The sequence below is a fragment of the Carcharodon carcharias genome, chromosome 28 (genome assembly GCF_017639515.1).
Source record: "Carcharodon carcharias isolate sCarCar2 chromosome 28, sCarCar2.pri, whole genome shotgun sequence".
NCBI lineage: Eukaryota > Metazoa > Chordata > Chondrichthyes > Lamniformes > Lamnidae > Carcharodon > Carcharodon carcharias.
In genome coordinates, this window is record NC_054494.1 from 27,249,697 (window position 1) to 27,267,155 (window position 17,459).

Here is a 17,459-nt window from a genome sequence, read left to right on the forward strand (position 1 = left end):
CACTGAGAGTCTCTCCCCCTGCCAGATCACTGAGAGTCACTCCCCCACTCCCCAAGCCAGCTCACTGAGAGTCACTCCCCCACTGCCTCTGCCAGCTCACTGAGAGTCTCTCCCCCTGCCAGCTCACTGAGAGTCACTCAGCCACTCCCCATGCCAGCTAACTGAGAGTCACTCCCCCACTCTCACTGCCTGCTCACTGAGAGTCACTCCCCCTGCCAGCCCACTGAAAGTCAATCCCCCTGACCGCCCACTGAGTGTCACTCCCCCTGCCAACTCACTGAGATTCACTCCCCCTGCCAGCTCACTGAGAGTCACTCCCCCTGCCAGCCCACTGAGAGTCACTCCCCCACTCTCCCTGCCATCCCACTGAGAGTCACTCCCCCACTCCCCCTGCCAGCTCACTGAGAGTCACTCCCCCACTCTCCCTGCCAGCCCACTGAGAGTCACTCCCAAACTCCCCCTGCCAGCTCACTGAGAGTCAATCCCCCACTCACCCTGCCAGCTCACTGAGAGTCTCTCCCCCTGCCAGCTCACTGACAGTCACTCCCCCACTCCCCCTGCCAGCTCACTGAGAGTCACTCCCCCTGCCTGCTCATTGAACGTCTCTCCACCTGCCAGCTCACTGAGAGTCAATCCCCCACTCCCCCTGCCAGCTCACTGATAGCCTCTCCCCCTGCCAGTTCACTGAGAGTCATTCCCCCACTCCCCCTGCCAGCCCACTGAGAGTCAGCCCCCCTGCCATCCCACTGAGAATCACTCCCCCTGCCAGCGCACTGAGAGTCACTCCCCCTGCCAGTTCAATGAGAGTCACTCCCCCAATCCCCCTGCCAGCTCACTGAGAGTCACACCCCTGCCAGCTCACTGAGTCACTCCCCCTGCCAGCTCACTGAGAGTCACTTATGCAGTCCCCCTGCCAGCTCACTGAGAGTCACTCCACCTGCCAGCCCAAGAGATTCACTCCCCCAATCCCCGTGCCAACTCACTGAGAGTCACTCACCCACTCCCCCTACCAGCCCACTGAGAGTCACCCACCCCTGCCAGCTCACTAAGAGTCACTCCCCCTGCCAGCTCACTGAGAGTCACTCCCCCTGCCAGCTCACTGAGAGTCACTCCCCATGCCAGCCCACTGAGAGTCACACCCCATGCCAGCTCACTGAGAGGCAATCCCCCTGCCAGCCCAGTGAGAGTCACTCCCCCTGCCAGCTCACTGAGAGTCACTCACCCTGCCAGCTCACTGAGATTCACTCCCCCACTCCCCTTGCCAGCCCACTGAGAGTCACACCCCCACTCCCCCGGCCAGATCAATGAGAGTCGCTCCCCCACTCACCCTTCCAGCTTATGGAGAGTCGCTCCCCCTGCCAGCTCACTGAGAGTCTCTCTACTTTGCCAGCTCACTGAGAATCACTCAGCCACTCCCGTGCCAGCTAGCTGAGAGTCACTCCCCCAATCCCCCTGCCAGCTCACTGAGAGTCTCTCCCCCTGCCAGCTCACTGAGAGTCACTCCCTCCGCCAGCTCACTGAGAGTCACTACCCCTGCCAGCTCACTGAGAGTCACTAACCCAGTCCCCCTGCCAGACTTCTGAGATTCACTCCCCCATCCACCCTGACAACTCACTGAGAGTCACTCCCCCACTCCCCCTGCCAGCTCACTGAGAGTCACTCCCCCACTCCCCCTGCCGACTCACTGAGAGTCACTATCCCTGCCAGCTCACTGAGAGTCGCTCCCCCTGCCAGCTCACTGAGAGTCACTCCCCCACTCCCCCTGCCAGCTCACTGAGAGTCATTCCCCCTGCCAGTTCACTGAGAGTCTCTCCCCCTGCCAGCTCACTGAGAGTGACTCCCCCACTCCCCCTGCCAGCTCACTTGAGTCTTTTCCCCTGCCAGCTCACTGAGAGTCACTCCCCCACTCCCCATGCCAGCTCACTGAGAATAACTCCCCCTGCCAGTTACCTGAGAGTCACTCCCCCTGCCAGCTCACTGAGAGTGACTCCCCCACTCCCCCTGCCAGCTCACTTGAGTCACTCCCCCTGCCAGCTCACTGAAAGTCACTCCCCCACTCCCCCTGCCAGATCACTGAGAGTCACTCCCCCACTCCCCCTGACAACTCACTGAGAGTCACTCCCCCACTCCCCCGCCAGCTCACTGAGAGTCACTCAGCCACTCCCCGTGCCTGCTCACTGAGAGTCACTCCCCCTGCCAGCCCACTGAGAGTCACTCCGCCTGACCGCCCACTGAGAGTCACTCACCCTGCCAACTCACTGACATTCACTCCCCCTGCCAGGTCACTGAGAGGCACTCCCCCTGCCAGCTCACTGAGAGTCACTCCCCCTGCCAGCCCACTGAGAGTCACTCCCCATGCCAGCTCACTGAGAGTCACTCCCCCTGTCAGCCCACTGAGAGTCACTCCCCCACTCTCCCTGCCATCCCACTGAGATTCACTCCCCCACTCCCCTTGCCAGCTCACTGAGAGTCACTCCCATAATCTCCCTGCCAGCCCACTGAGAGTCACTCCCAAACTCCCCCTGCCAGCTCATTGAGAGTCTCTCCACCTGTCACCTCACTGAGAGTCAATCCACCACTCCCCCTGCCAGCTCACTGAGAGTCATTCCCCCACTCCCCCTGCCAGCCCACTGAGAGTCAGCCCCCCTGCCATCCCACTGAGAATCACTCCCCCTGCCAGCGCACTGAGAGTCTCTCCCCCTGCCAGCTCACTGAGAGTCACTAACCCAGTCCCCCTGCCAGCCTTCTGAGATTCACTCCCCCATCCACCCTGACAACTCACTGAGAGTCACTCCCCCACTACCCCTGCCAGCTCACTGAGAGTCACTCCCCCACTCCCCCTGCCGGCTCACTGAGATTCACTATCCCTGCCAGCTCACTGAGAGTCGCTCCCCCTGCCAGCTCACTGAGAGTCACTCCCCCACTCCCCCTGCCAGCTCACTGAGAGTCACTCCCCCTGCCAGTTCACTGAGAGTCTCTCCCCCTGCCAGCTAACTGAGAGTGACTCCCCCACTCCCCCTGCCAGCTCACTTGAGTCTCTCCCCCTGCCAGCTCAATGAGAGTCACTCCCCCACTCCCCATGCCAGCTCACTGATATTCACTCCCCCTGCCAGCTACCTGAGAGTCACTCCCCCTGCAAGCTCACTGAGAGTCTCTCCCCCTGCCAGCTCACTGAGAGTCACTCCCCCACTCTCCGTGCCAGCTCACTGAGAGTCACTCCCGCACTCCCCCTGCCAGCTTACTGAGAGTCACTCCCCCACTTCCCCTGCCAGCTCACTGATAATCTCTCCCCCTGCCAGCTCACTGAGAGCCACTAACCCAGTCCCCCTGCCAGCCTTCTGAGATTCACTCCCCCATCCACCCTGACAACTCACTGAGAGTCATTCCCCCACTCCCCCTGCCAGCCCACTGAGAGTCAGCCCCTCTGCCATCCCACTGAGAATCACTCCCCCTGCCAGCCCACTGAGAGTCACTCCCCTTGCCAGTTCAATGAGAGTCACTTCCGCACTCCCCCTGCCAGCTTACTGAGAGTCACTCCCCCACTTCCCCTGCCAGCTCACTGATAGTCTCTCCCCCTGCCAGCTCACTGAGAGCCACTAACCCAGTCCCCCTGCCAGCCTTCTGAGATTCACTCCCCCATCCACCCTGACAACTCACTGAGAGTCACTCCCCCACTCCCCCTGCCAGCTCACTGAGAGTCACTCCCCCACTTCCCCTGCCAGCTCACTGAGAGTCTCTCCCCCTGCCAGCTAACTCAGAGTCACTCCCCCACTCCCCCTGCCAACTCACTGAGAGTCATTACCCCTGCCAACTCACTGAGACTCTCTCCCCCTGCCAGCTTACTGAGTGTCAATCCGCCTCTCCCCCTGCCAGCTGACTGAGAGTCTCTCCCCCTGCCAGATCACTGAGAGTCACTCCCCCACTCCCCTTGCCAGCTCATTGAGTGTCACTTCCCCTGCCAGCTCACTGAGAGTCACTCCCCCACTCCCCCTGCCAGCTCACTGAGAGTCTTTCCCCCTGCCAGCTCACTGAGAGTCACTCACCCACTCCCCGTGCCAGCTCACTGAGAATCACTCCCCCACTCTCCCTGCCAGCCCATTGAGAGTCACTCCCCCTGCCAGCCCACTGAGAGTCACTCCCCCTGCCCGCCCACTGAGAGTCACTCCCCCTGCCAGCTCACTGAGATTCACTCCCCCTGCCAGCCCACTGAGAGTCACTCCCCCACTCCCCCTGCCAGCCCACTGAGAGTCACTCCCCCACTCTCCCTGCCAGCCCACTGAGACTCACTCCCAAACTCCCCCTGCCAGCTCACAGAGAGTCAATCACCCACTCACCCTGCCAGCTCACTGAGAGTCTCTCCCCCTGCCAGCTCACTGAGAGTCACTCAGCCACTCCCCGTGCCAGCTAACTCAGAGTCACTCCCCCACTCTCACTGCCTGCTCACTGAGAGTCACTCCCCCTGCCAGCCCACTGAAAGTCACTCCCCCTGACCGCCCACTGAGAGTCACTCCCCCTGCCAACTCACTGAGATTCACTCCCCCTGCCAGCTCACTGAGAGTCACTCCCCCTGCCAGCCCACTGAGAGTCACTCCCAATGCCAGCTCACTGAGAGTCACTCCCCCTGCTAGCCCACTGAGAGTCACTCGCCCACTCTCCCTGCCATCCCACTGAGAGTCACTCCCCCACTCCCCCTGCCAGCTCACTGAGAGTCACTCCCAAACTCCCCCTGCCAGCTCACTGAGAGTCAATCCCCCACTCAAACTGCCAGCTCACTGAGAGTCTCTCCCCCTGCCAGCTCACTGAGAGTCACTCCCCCACTCCCCCTGCCAGCTCACTGATAGTCTCTCCCCCTGCCTGCTCACTGAGAGTCATTCCCCCACTCCCCCTGCCAGCCCACTGAGAGTCAACCCTCCTGCCATCCCACTGAGAATCACTCACCCTGCCAGCGCACTGAGAGTCACTCCCCCTGCCAGTTCAATGAGAGTCTCTCCCCCAATCCCCCTGCCAGCTCACTGAGAGTCACAACCCTGCCAGCTCACTGAGAGTCACTCCCTCTGCCAGCTCACTGAGAGTCACTCCCCCTGCCAGCTCACTGAGAGTCACTAACCCAGTCCCCCTGCCAGCCTTCTGAGATTCACTCCCCCATCCACCCTGACAAATCACTGAGAGTCACTCCCCCACTCCACCTGCCAGCTCATTGAGAGTCACTCCCCCACTCCCCCTGCCAGCTCGCTGAGAGGCACTCCCCCTGCCAGTTCACTGAGAGTCTCTCCCCCTGCCAGCTCACTGAGAGTGACTCCCCCACTCCCCCTGCCAGCTCACTTGAGTCTCTCCCCCTGCCAGCTCACTGAGAGTCACTCCCCCTGCCAGCTCACTGAGAGTCTCTCCCCCTGCCAGCTCACTGAGAGTCACTCCCCCACTTCCCCTGCCAGCTCACTGAGAGTCTCTCCCCCTGCCAGCTCACTGAGAGTCACTCCCCCACTCCCCCTGCCAGCTCACTGAGAGTCACTACACCTGCCAACTCACTGAGAGTCTCTCCCCCTGCCAGCTTACTGTGAGTCAATCCGCCACTACCTCTGCAAGCTCACTGAGAGTGACTCCCCTTGCCAGCTCACAGAGCGTCTCTCCTCCTGCCAGCTCACTGACAGTCACTCCCCCACTCCCCCTGCCAGCTGAATGAGAGTCTCTCCCCCTGCCAGATCACTGAGAGTCACTCCCCCACTCCCCCTGCCAGATTACTGAGAGTCGTTCCCCCTGCCAGCTCACTCATAGTCACTCACCCACTCCCCGTGCCAGGTCACTGAGAGTCACTCCCCCACTGTCCCTGCCTGCTCATTGAGAGTAACTCCCCCTGCCAGCCCACTGATCGTCTCTCCCCCTGCCAGCTCACTGAGAGTCATTCCCCCACTTCCCCTGCCAGCCCACTGAGAATCACTCCCCCTGCCAGCGCACTGAGAGTCACTCCCCCTGCCAGTTCAATGAGAGTCACTCCCCCAATCCCCCTGCCAGCTCACTGAGAGTCTCTCCCCCTGCCAGCTCACTGAGAGTCACTCCCTCTGCCAGCTCACTGAGAGTCACTCCCCCTGCCAGCTCACTAAGAGTCACTAACCCAGTCCCCCTGCCATCCTTCTGAGATTCACTCCCTCATCCACGCTGACAACTCACTGAGAGTCACTCCCCCACTCCCCCTGCCAGCTCACTGAGAGTCACTCCCCCACTCCCCCTTCCGGCTCACTGAGAGTCACTATCCCTGCCAGCTCACTGAGAGTCGCTCCCCCTTCCAGCTCACTGAGAGTCATTCCCCCACTCCCCCTGCCAGCTCACTGAGAGTCGCTCCCCCTGCCAGCTCACTGAGAGTCACTCCCCCACTCCCCCTGCCAGCTCACTGAGAGTCACTCCCACTGCCAGTTCACTGAGAGTCTCTCCCCCTGCCAGCTCACTGTGAGTGACTCCCCCACTCCCCCTGCCAGCTCACTTGAGTCTCTCCCCCTGCCAGCTCACTGAGAGTCACTACCCCACTCCCCATGCCAGCTCACTGAGAATCACTGCCCCTGCCAGCTACCTGAGAGTCACTCCTCATGCCAGCTCACTGACAGTCTCTCCCACTGCCAGCTCACTGAAAGTCACTCCCTAACTCTCCTTCCCAGCACACTGAGAGTCACTCCCGCACTCCCCCTGCCAGCTTACTGAGAGTCACTCCCCCACTTCCCCTGCCAGCTCACTGATAGTCTCTCCCCCTGCCAGCTCACTGAGAGTCATTCCCCGACTCCCCTTGCCAGCCCACTGAGAGTCAGCCCGTCTGCCATCCCACTGAGAATCACTCCCCCTGCGAGTTCAATGAGAGTCACTCCCCCAATCCCCCTGCCAGCTCACTGAGAGTCACACCCCTGCCAGCTCACTGAGAGTCACTCCCTCTGCCAGCTCACTGAGAGTCACTCCCCCTGCCAGCTCACTGAGAGTCACTAACCCAGTCCCCCTGCCAGCCTTCTGAGATTCACTCCCCCATCCACCCTGACAACTCACTGAGAGTCACTCCCCCACTCCCCCTGCCAGCTCACTGAGAGTCACTCCCCCACTCCCCCTGCCAGCTCACTGAGAGTCACTCCCCCTGCCAGTTCACTGAGAGTCTCTCCCCCTGCCAGTTCAATGAGAGTGACTCCCCCACTCCCCCTGCCAGCTCACTTGAGTCTCTCCCCCTGCCAGCTCACTGAGAGTCACTCCCCCACTCCCCATGCCAGCTCACTGAGAATCACTCCCCCTGCCAGCTACCTGAGAGTCACTCCCCCTGCCAGCTCACTGAGAGTCTCTCCCCCTGCCAGCTCACTGAGAGTCACTCCCGCACTCCCCCAGCCAGCTTACTGAGAGTCACTCCCCCACTTCCCCTGCCAGCTCACTGAGAGTCTCTCCCCCTGCCAGCTTACTGAGTCACTCCCCCACTCCCTCTGCCAGCTCAATGAGAGTCATTACCCCTGCCAAATCAATGAGAGTCTCTCCCCCTGCCAGCTTACTGAGAGTCAATCCGCCTCTTCCCCTGCCAGCTGACTGAGAGTCTCTCCCCCTGCCAGATCACTGAGAGTCACTCCCCCACTCCCCTTGCCAGCTCATTGAGTGTCACTTCCCCTGCCAGCTCACTGAGAGTCACTCACCCACTCCCCGTGCCAGCTCACTGAGAATCACTCCCCCACCCTCCCTGCCAGCCCACTGAGAGTCACTCCCCCTGCCAGCCCACTGAGAGTCACTCCCCCTGCCAGCTCACTGAGAGTCACTCCCCCTGCCAGCTCACTGAGAGTCACTCCCCCTGCCAGCTCACTGAGAGTCACTCCCCCTGCCAGCCCACTTAGAGTCACTCCCCCACTCCCCCTGCCAGCCCACTGAGAGTCACTCCCCCACTCTCCCTGCCAGCTCACTGAGAGTCAATCACCCACTCACCCTGCCAGCTCACTGTGAGTCTCTCCCCCTGCCAGATCACTGAGAGTCACTCCCCCACTCCCCAAGCCAGCTCACTGAGAGTCACTCCCCCACTGCCTCTGCCAGCTCACTGAGTCTCTCCCCCTGCCATCTCACTGAGAGTCACTCAGCCACTCCCCGTGCCAGCTAACTGAGAGTCACTCCCCCACTCTCACTGCCTGCTCACTGAGAGTCACTCCCCCTGCCAGTCCACTGAAAGTCACTCCCCCTGACTGCCCACTGAGAGTCACTCCCCCTGCCAACTCACTGAGATTCACTCCCCCTGCCAGCTCACTGAGAGTCACTCCCCCTGCAGCCCACTGAGAGTCACTCCCCCTGCCAGCCCACTGTGAGTCACTCCCCCACTCTCCCTGCCATCCCACTGAGAGTCACTCCCCCACTCCCCCTGCCCGCTCACTGAGAGTCACTCCCCTACTCTCCCTGCCAGCTCACTGAGAGTCTCTCCCCCTGCCAGCTCACTGACAGTCACTCCCCCACTCCCCCTGCCAGCTCACTGAGAGTCACTCTTCCTGCCTGCTCATTGAGAGTCTCTCCACCTGCCAGCTCACTGAGAGTCACTCCCCCACTCTCCCTGCCAGCTCACTGAGAGTCACTCCCCCACTCCCCCTGCCAGCTCACTGATAGTCTCTCCCCCTGCCAGCTCACTGAGAGTCATTTCCCCACTCCCCCTGCCAGCCCACTGAGAGTCAGACCCCCTGCCATCCCACTGAGAATCACTCCCCCTGCCAGTTCAATGAGAGTCACTCCCCCAATCCCCCTGCCAGCTCACTGAGAGTCACACCCCTGTCAGCTCACTGAGAGTCACTCCCTCTGCCAGCTCACTGAGAGTCACTCCCCCTGCCAGCTCACTGAGAGTCACTAACCCAGTCCCCCTGCCAGCCTTCTGAGATTCACTCCCCCATCCACCCTGACAACTCACTGAGAGTCACTCCCCCACTCCCCCTGCCAGCTCACTGAGAGTCACTCCCCCACTCCCCCTGCCAGCTCACTGAGAGTCACTCCCCCTGCCAGTTCACTGAGAGTCTCGCCCCCTGCCAGCTCACTGAGAGCGACTCCCCCACTCCCCCTGCCAGCTCACTTGAGTCTCTCCCCCTGCCAGCTCACTGAGAGTCACTCCCCCACTCCCCATGCCAGCTCACTGAGAATCACTCCCCCTGCCAGCTACCTGAGAGTCACTCCCCCTGCCAGCTCACTGAGAGTCTCTCCCCCTGCCAGCTCACTGAGAGTCACTCCCCCACTCTCCTTGCCAGCTCACTGAGAGTCACTCCCACAATCCCCCTGCCAGCTTACTGAGAGTCACTCCCCCACTTCCCCTGCCAGCTCACTGAGAGTCTCTCCCCCTGCCAGCTCACTGAGAGTCACTCCCCCACTCCCCCTGCCAGCTCACTGAGAGTCACTACCCCTGCCAACTCACTGAGAGTCTCTTCCCCTGCCAGCTTACTGTGAGCCAATCCGCCTCTCCCCCTGCCAGCTCACTGAGAGTCACTCCCCCTGCCAGCTCACAGAGCGTCTCTCCTCCTGCCAGCTCACTGAGAGTCACTCCCCCACTCCCCCTGCCAGCTGACTGAGAGTCTCTCCCCCTGCCAGATCACTGAGAGTCACTCCCCCACTCCCCTTGCCAGTTCATTGAGTGTCACTCCCCCTGCCAGCTCACTGAGAGTCACTCCCCCACTCCCCCTGCCAGCTCACTTAGAGTCTTTCCCCCTGCCAGCTCACTGAGATTCACTCACCCACTCCCCGTGCCAGCTCACTGAGAGTCACTCCCCCTGCCAGCCCACTCAGAGTCACTCCCCCTGCCAGCCCACTGAGAGTCACTCCCCCTGCCAGCTCACTGAGAGTCACTCCCCCTGCCAGCCCACTCAGAGTCACTCCCCCTGCCAGCCCACTGAGAGTCACTCCCCCTGCCCGCCCACTGAGCTTCACTCCCCCACTCCCCCTGCCAGCCCACTGAGACTCACTCCCAAACTCCCCCTGCCAGCTCACTGAGAGTCAATCACCCACTCACCCTGCCAGCTCACTGAGAGTCACTCCCCCACTCCCCCTGCCAGCTCACTGACAGTCACTCCCCCACTCCACCTGCCAGCTCACTGAGGGTCACTCCCCCTGCCAGCTCATTGAGAGTCTCTCCACCTGCCAGCTCACTGAGAGTCACTCCCCCGCTCCCCCTGCCAGCTCACTGAGAGTCACTCCCCCACTCCCCCTGCCAGCTCACTGAGAGTCACTAGCCCACTCCCCCTGCCAGTTCAATGAGAGTCACTCCCCCAATCCCCCTGCCAGCTCCCTGAGATTCACTCCCCCTGCCAGCTCACTGAGAGTCACCCCCCCCGCCAGCTCACTGAGATTCACTCCCCCACTCCCCCTGCCAGCTCACTTGAGTCTCTCCCCCTGCCAGCTCACTGAGAGTCACTCCCCCACTCCCCGTGCCAGCTCACTGAGAATCACTCCCCCTGCCAGCTCACTGAGAGTCACTCCCACACTCCCACTGCCAGCCCACTGAGAGTCACACCCCCTGCCAGCCCACTGAGAGTCACTACCCCTGCCAGCTCACTGAGATTCACTCCCCCTGCCAGCCCACTGACAGTCACTCCCCCAGCCAGCTCACTGAGAGTCACCTCCCCTGCCTGCTCACTGAGAGTCACTCCCCCTGCCAGCTCACTGAGATTCACTCCCCCAGCCAGCCCACTGAGAGTCACTCCTCCTGCCCGCCCACTGAGAGTCACTCCCCCACTCCCCCTGCCAGCCCACTGAGAGTCACTGCCGCACTCCCCCTGCCAGCTCACTGAGTGTCACTCCCCCACTCCCCCTGCCGGCCCACTGAGAGTCACTCCCCCACTCCCCCTGCCAGCTCACTGAGATTCTCTCCCCCTGCCAGCTCACTGAGAGTCACTCCCCCACTCCCCCTGCCAGCTCACTGAGACTCCCCTTGCCAGCTCACTGAGTGTCACTCCCCCACTCCCCCTGCCAGCTCACTGAGAGTCACTCCCCCACTCCCCCTGCCAGCTCACTGAGAGTCACTCCCCCACTCCCCCTGCCAGCTCACTGAGTGTCACTCCCCCACTCCCCCTGCCAGCTCACTGAGAGTCACTCCCCCACTCCCCCTGCCAGCTCACTGAGTGTCACTCCCCCACTCCCCCTGCCAGCTCACTGAGAGTCACTCCCCCTGCCAGGTCACTGAGAGTCACTCCCCCTGCCAGCCCTCTGAGAGGCACTCCCCCTGCCAGCCCACTGAGAGTCACCCCCCCTCTCCCCCTGCCAGCTCACTGAGAGTCTCTCCCCCTGCCAGCCCGCTGAGAGTCACTCCCCCTGCCAGCTCACTGAGAGTCTCTCCCCCTGCCAGCCCACTGAGAGTCACTCCCCCTGCCAGCTCACTGAGAGTCTCTCCCCCTGCCAGCACACTGAGAATCACTCTCCCTGCAAGCTCACTGAGTGTCACTCCCCCCGCCAGCTCACTGAGAGTCACTCGAGTCCCCCTGCCAGCTCACTGAGAGTCACTCCCCCTGCCAGCTCACTGAGAGTCACTCCAATCCCCCTGCCAGCCCTCTGAGATTCACTACCCCTGCCAGCCCACTGATAGTCACTCCCCCTGCCCTTGCTGCTGACCCTGCAACCTCCACCCCCACCCCTCCCCCCACCTTCCACTCTCACTCACCTCTGGCCCAGGTCCCTTGGCGATCTCAGCCCCCAGGCGTGTGCCTTGCTGGCGTCGGCCTCCCCTTCCCCGGCGGCCAATTATTGCACAGTTGCCAGTCTCTGATTGGCTGGCCGGTCTCAGGATGGCTTGAATTCTGCCCGCAGGTCCTTGATCCCAGGCAAGGCCTGCGGCTGCCCAGTCAAATGCCCGATTGGCACATAATTTTATGGGCCTTCCCGAAAGTAGGTGATGCAGGGGTCCTGCCAGCTCTCCAGCTGGGGGACAAGAACCCCATCGCCAAATTAAATCCCACCCATTGTGTCAGACTAGACAATCTGCGCCAGCCAGCTATTCAGCCATGGCCATATCACAGGGGGTGTCCTTTTCCTCCATCAATAAGCCAGAAACATTGGATAGGATTGGATAGGAGCCAGGAAAGGAAAGCTAAAGAAAAGAAAATAAGGTTTGCATTGATATAGCATCAAGGTCTTGTGGTTCAGTAAGTAGCACCCCTGCCTCCACGTCAGAAACTCTGGGTTCAAGTCCTACTCCAGGACTTGTTAGCCACACAAAGAGCATTCATGACCCAGCTAAGTGGGCTATTAGTCAGCCTGCTAATTCTTCCAACACTTCTGCAATATTCCCCAAAGATGCCTCCATTGTCCACCCGGACAAGCGGAGAGGAACTTGCCAATCTTGTGACAATCATCGCAGAATCTCACTGCTCCCCATCACTGGAAAAATTGTTCTGAACCACTTAGTGCGGCATCTTGACCAAGATCTGCTTCCAGAGAACCAGTGTGGATTCAGAAAAGGTTGGGGAACTCTGATATAGAGTTTGCAGCTCCAGGAACAGAACGTGGACCTCTACAACATGCTTGTTGATCTCAGGGTCTCTGGAAGGTGATGGTTCTCTTCAGGATTCGGCTACCCTGAGAAATTAATCCCGGTGGTTCAGCATATATGGCATGCTCACACGTGTCCTGGGTGATGGTGAGTCTTCTGACCCACATCCAATCACTAATGGAGTTAGACAGGGCTGTCTCCTAGCGCCAACCCCCTTCAGCATCTTTTTCTCCACTTAGCTCTTTGGCGTGTTCCATGATGGTGACCCTGGCATCGAAATCTGATATCGCACGGATGGGAAGCTGCTCAATCCGAGACAACTCTGGGTCTCCAAGGACAACACTGTGTGATTTCCTGATGACTCTGTACGTTACGTCTTCAAAGTCTTACACCGTGACTCCAGCTGCTGCTTCAAGACCAGCCGGGGCTGGTCAACATCAGCACAGGAGTACGACAGGGCTGCAGACGCTCCCCATTCCTTTTCCTCTTGGCTATTGATTTTGTCATTAGGAAGGTGATGTTTGCTGCAAACATGAGCATCCTGTGGCAGCACCACCGGCTGACAGGCCTAGATTTCCAGGCGACTTTGCCTTGCTGGCTGAAAAATCACACGCGCTCCAAGACACGAGCACCAGACTTGAGCTGCAGCGCCAGGATTGCGAGAAGACCATGACAATGATGACTGGATGGCAAGAAGGCCCCCTCATTACCATCGGTCAACAAAACATCGAGGACATTGTCCACTTCCCCTACCTAGGAAACAATGTCTCTGTCGAGGGCAATGTGGAAATCAAGGTCCTCACAAGAATCGGCAAAGCAGTATCAAGTCTTCCAGCAGTCCCACCATCAACATGACCATGAAGCTGCGACTCTACATGTCCATAGTAATACTAACCACAACCTACCACAGCGAGACATGGAAGAGAACTGCAAAGGTGTCATAAAAGTTAGGTGTCTTGCACCAGCTCTGCCTATGAAAGATCCTGGGCGTCACACAGAGAGACAGCATCACCAACGAGAAAGTGCGACAGAGGATCAGCCTGCGGGACATCATGATGGAGAGACAACTGAGGGCTGGCAGGACACATCCTTCACCTCCCACCAGAGTGGCAGAAGAGTGGGCACCACCAGGTGGAAAAAGAAGACAGGGCCGACCAAAGGAGACCTGGCAAAGTACATTTAAGGAGAACCTCCAAGAGCGGGACACCATCTGGGCTGGAGCAAAAGAGATTGCGATGGACCGGGGCCAGTGGCGCAGTCTTGCTGCCCATTGTCCGGAATGGGACTGGGGTCTTGCTGCCCATTGTCCGGAATGGGATTAGATGAAGAAAGTTTAAGTAAATAAGATGACTGTGCACGAGCTGCTGGGTCAGAGCTGGCCTTTTCTCCAATTTTCTGTACATTGATCGTAAGGTCAATGTTTTTTCCCGTATTGAAGCAGTTTGCTCTGGGAAAGCCCTATCCTGAGCCCAAAGTTTCAAATCATGGCCAGAACCTGTCAGCAGTGAATAAGTTTACTTATCTCAGGAACATCCTCTCAAGCTATATACATTGATAACGTAACACATACAAGAAGCGTCAAAGCAGGTGTAGCCTTTGGCAGATGTCCAGCATCAGTCTGGGAAAGGAGAGAAGTAAGTCTACTGAATAAATGGAAAACGTCTAGAACAATAGCCCTGCCCACCTTGCTCTCCGCTCTGGAGATTTGGACTTTGTACCAGCTCCATGCCCAGCAGCTCGACCACCTTCCCTTGAGCTGCCTTCATAGGATCCTGAAGATCAGGTGGCAGGAACCATACCCAACCAGACACTGAGGTGCTCACCTGAGCTGGCACATTGAGCCAGTCACCACTGAGTTAGGGCTGGTCACGTAGCCAGGAAGCCTGACACTCACTTACCAAAGGAAATCTTCTATGGAGAGCCTGAGCCTGGGGTGTGCTCTCCTGGTGGTCTAAGGAAGTGCTGCAAGGGCACTGACTGCAACTGGTGCAACCAAATAAAAAATGGTGCGGCATCCTCCAAAAGCAAGCGCACATCAGAGGCAGAGAGAGAACACAAGGAGAGGAAATCCCGAGCCAGCAACTCGTCCAAAACTCAATCGTTCACCATATCCTGTCCTCTTTGCAGCAAAACCTTCCAGACACAGGTCAGCCTTAGCCGTCACATACCTACCCACCGGAACCTTACCAAACACCCAATGAACCAACTAGAGAGAGATCCCCAAAGTGTGAGGATATGAATTGAACAAGCAAATGTTGCAATGTAGGAAACCTGGCAGCCAATTTACACACAGCAAGCTCCCAGGACAGCAATAAGCCCCTGTAGACCAACACAGGGGTGTTGACCAAATGGCTGTTTCTGTGCTGTGCATTTAATTTAATGACCAGATAATCTGTTTTAGTGATGCTAATGTGTTAGCTGGGGCATAAATATTGTCCAGGGCATCGGGGAGATCACTCTTGCACTTCTTCAAAATAGTGCCATGGGATTTTTCACATTCCATTGAGACTGCACTGTACAGGAGCACCGGCCTAGATATTGGGCTCAAGTTTCTCCACTGGGGTTATTTTCTCCCAAATTCTAAGAGGAATTGCAGCATCCATATTATTATTCTCAGCTGCGAGTATCTACCTCAACCTACACTGTGTGTCAAACCTGGGCTTCTTCTTGGTGTGTGTGCCTCAGCCCATTGTGTGTGCAATGTACTTGCCAAAGCCATCAGAAAAGCTTCATCACAAAGTTAGCGTACTGTGTGTGACTCAGGTGTTCAATCGTAATGTCGGAGAATTGAAGCAAAACTGGGATTGACACCTCCTGTTTTGATGAATTGTGCAGCAGGATTTGTACTGATCTGTGGAATCCAGGAGTTGCCAAGTTCTGTCGCCATCTTGTCTTGATGAAGTTCCACGCTGTTAGGTACAACATGCTGGGGCTGCAACTTTATCAGATTTTTGACTTTGCTGGTGTTCACCCCAAGAGAAGTGTGAAGTGCGGGTGAACCATTCCCTACGAGGGAAAGAGGGAAATCAAAATAGAGTAAAGCGGTGCCCTCTTTTGAAGGCCAGTTAGAAGAACATTGGCAGAAATCCCCCAATGCCCAGCCCTCTCAGACAGGGGAGGATACATGGATGGGGACAAACCAGCAAAGGACTGGAGTTCTTTGGTGCCGCAGTTGACAAATGCATTCCCGTTGTGGCACAGGTCAAAATCCCAATTCCAGTCTGCCCTTGGTCTTGACTTGTCTTTGTTTTGGGAGTGTTCGTGAGTGTAAGTCTTAACTTTAAGGATTGATAAAGGCTTAAATTATAATGTATAGCCACACCGGTGTGTTGTTCTGCTGCCTCAACTTGGTCATTACTGTCACTGCACAAACCAAGTACTTCTATCCTCATTCATGTAGCCACTGAGCAGAACTTGAGAAAGAGTTGGCATTGCTAATGTCATCTAAAAGCACTTGTAACTTCTCAGTCATAATCCTCGTCGTTGCTTTTACACCGAGCATGTGAGGAGTTGTGTTGGGACTTGTGAATCCCAGTTGCACTGCTTGTTGTGGGAAGGCTGAGTCGGTACTATAGATACAGTTGATTAGCAGGCATTTCTTATGTGGAACACATTCTGTTTATTTACAAAGTACTCAGCAGCTACACATGTGTGCTTTCACATCAAACCCTGTCTCCATACTTCTACTCTAACTACAGACTAGTGACTTCTGAGGGAGCCCACGCTACTCCTCTATTGGTTACACAAGATCATGTGATCTTCCTTTATAACATCCTTCTTAAAGGTATACTACACATTACATAAAACCATAACTACCACGCGTTGATAATACCTGAGGCTACAAAAGTTGCCGATATCCGCGTTTTGAAATTGAGTTCACCCAGAACTTCATCTGTTGTCATTGCGAGGAATGCACATGGATCCTAGCTGGTGGCATTCCATGTGACTATATTCTCACAGTTCAGTTGTATCATTAACTAGCCTTAACCTTCACTGAGATAAGGAGTCAGTGAACTGAGGTGAAACAGGGTTGGGCATGCTTTGTTAAATGCTTTTAGTTGAGCATATGCTTTGGAATGTAGAGAGCAAAATATATCCAGCCAAAGATGGGCCCAGTTCCAGCATACATTCCAGATCAGTGCAAACATACTAAGCCAAGAAGACTACACTATTTTCAAGTCTGGCAGAATTTCAGAGCAGAAACCACACCGGACATGGCACAAAACAGACGTGACAAGAAAACCAGGTCATTTACCTTGGGCAAGAAAATTAATGTTATGCTTTGTACGCAAGCTGCATTTCGATGACCATCAATATTTGATTTCCAGCACCATGGAACCGAGGGCTGAATTTATGAATGCCCACTGCCAGTGGAGAACCTCGCCCATTGACTCTGCATGTTGGGATGTCCCAGGTATACAGTCACAACTTTCCATCTAATCATTTCAGTGGATTGAAAGTGGTCAACAGCATATCCATGATTTTCATAAAGATGTGGCCTGTGTCAAAGGACTTTTGTCCCAGATTTGATCATTGGCCTAGATGCTCAACTAACTCATCTCAGGCAAATTGTGATCGGGCTCATTATAATTTGCCTTGCAGCCTGGGAACCAGAATGGGTGTGGGGTGGGGGATTGTGGGGATTGTGGGTGATGAAGGGAATGCCATTTCATAATTGCTACCTAACAAACTTAGCCCCCACCTGCATGGAAATTAGACTTGGGTAGGACCAAACTCAGCCTCACATCAAATCTGTATCTGACATGAGACTCGAGATTGGGTGTTAGGGATGGCGAAGGTGGTGGGTCAGTTAATCTGCTGACACTTTCTCTCATGACTCATACATAAAGAATGGCCATTGGTAATGAGCTAACTGACAGCTGCTGTTACCAATTGTTCCATATCCCAGCCTGAATCGGCATCTTGGATAGAGTGGGGGTGGTCGCGGGAAAGGTGGAACAGAAAAGACTCAAAACTGAAAACAAAGTGTGCCACGAACATAGTTGCCTCAATA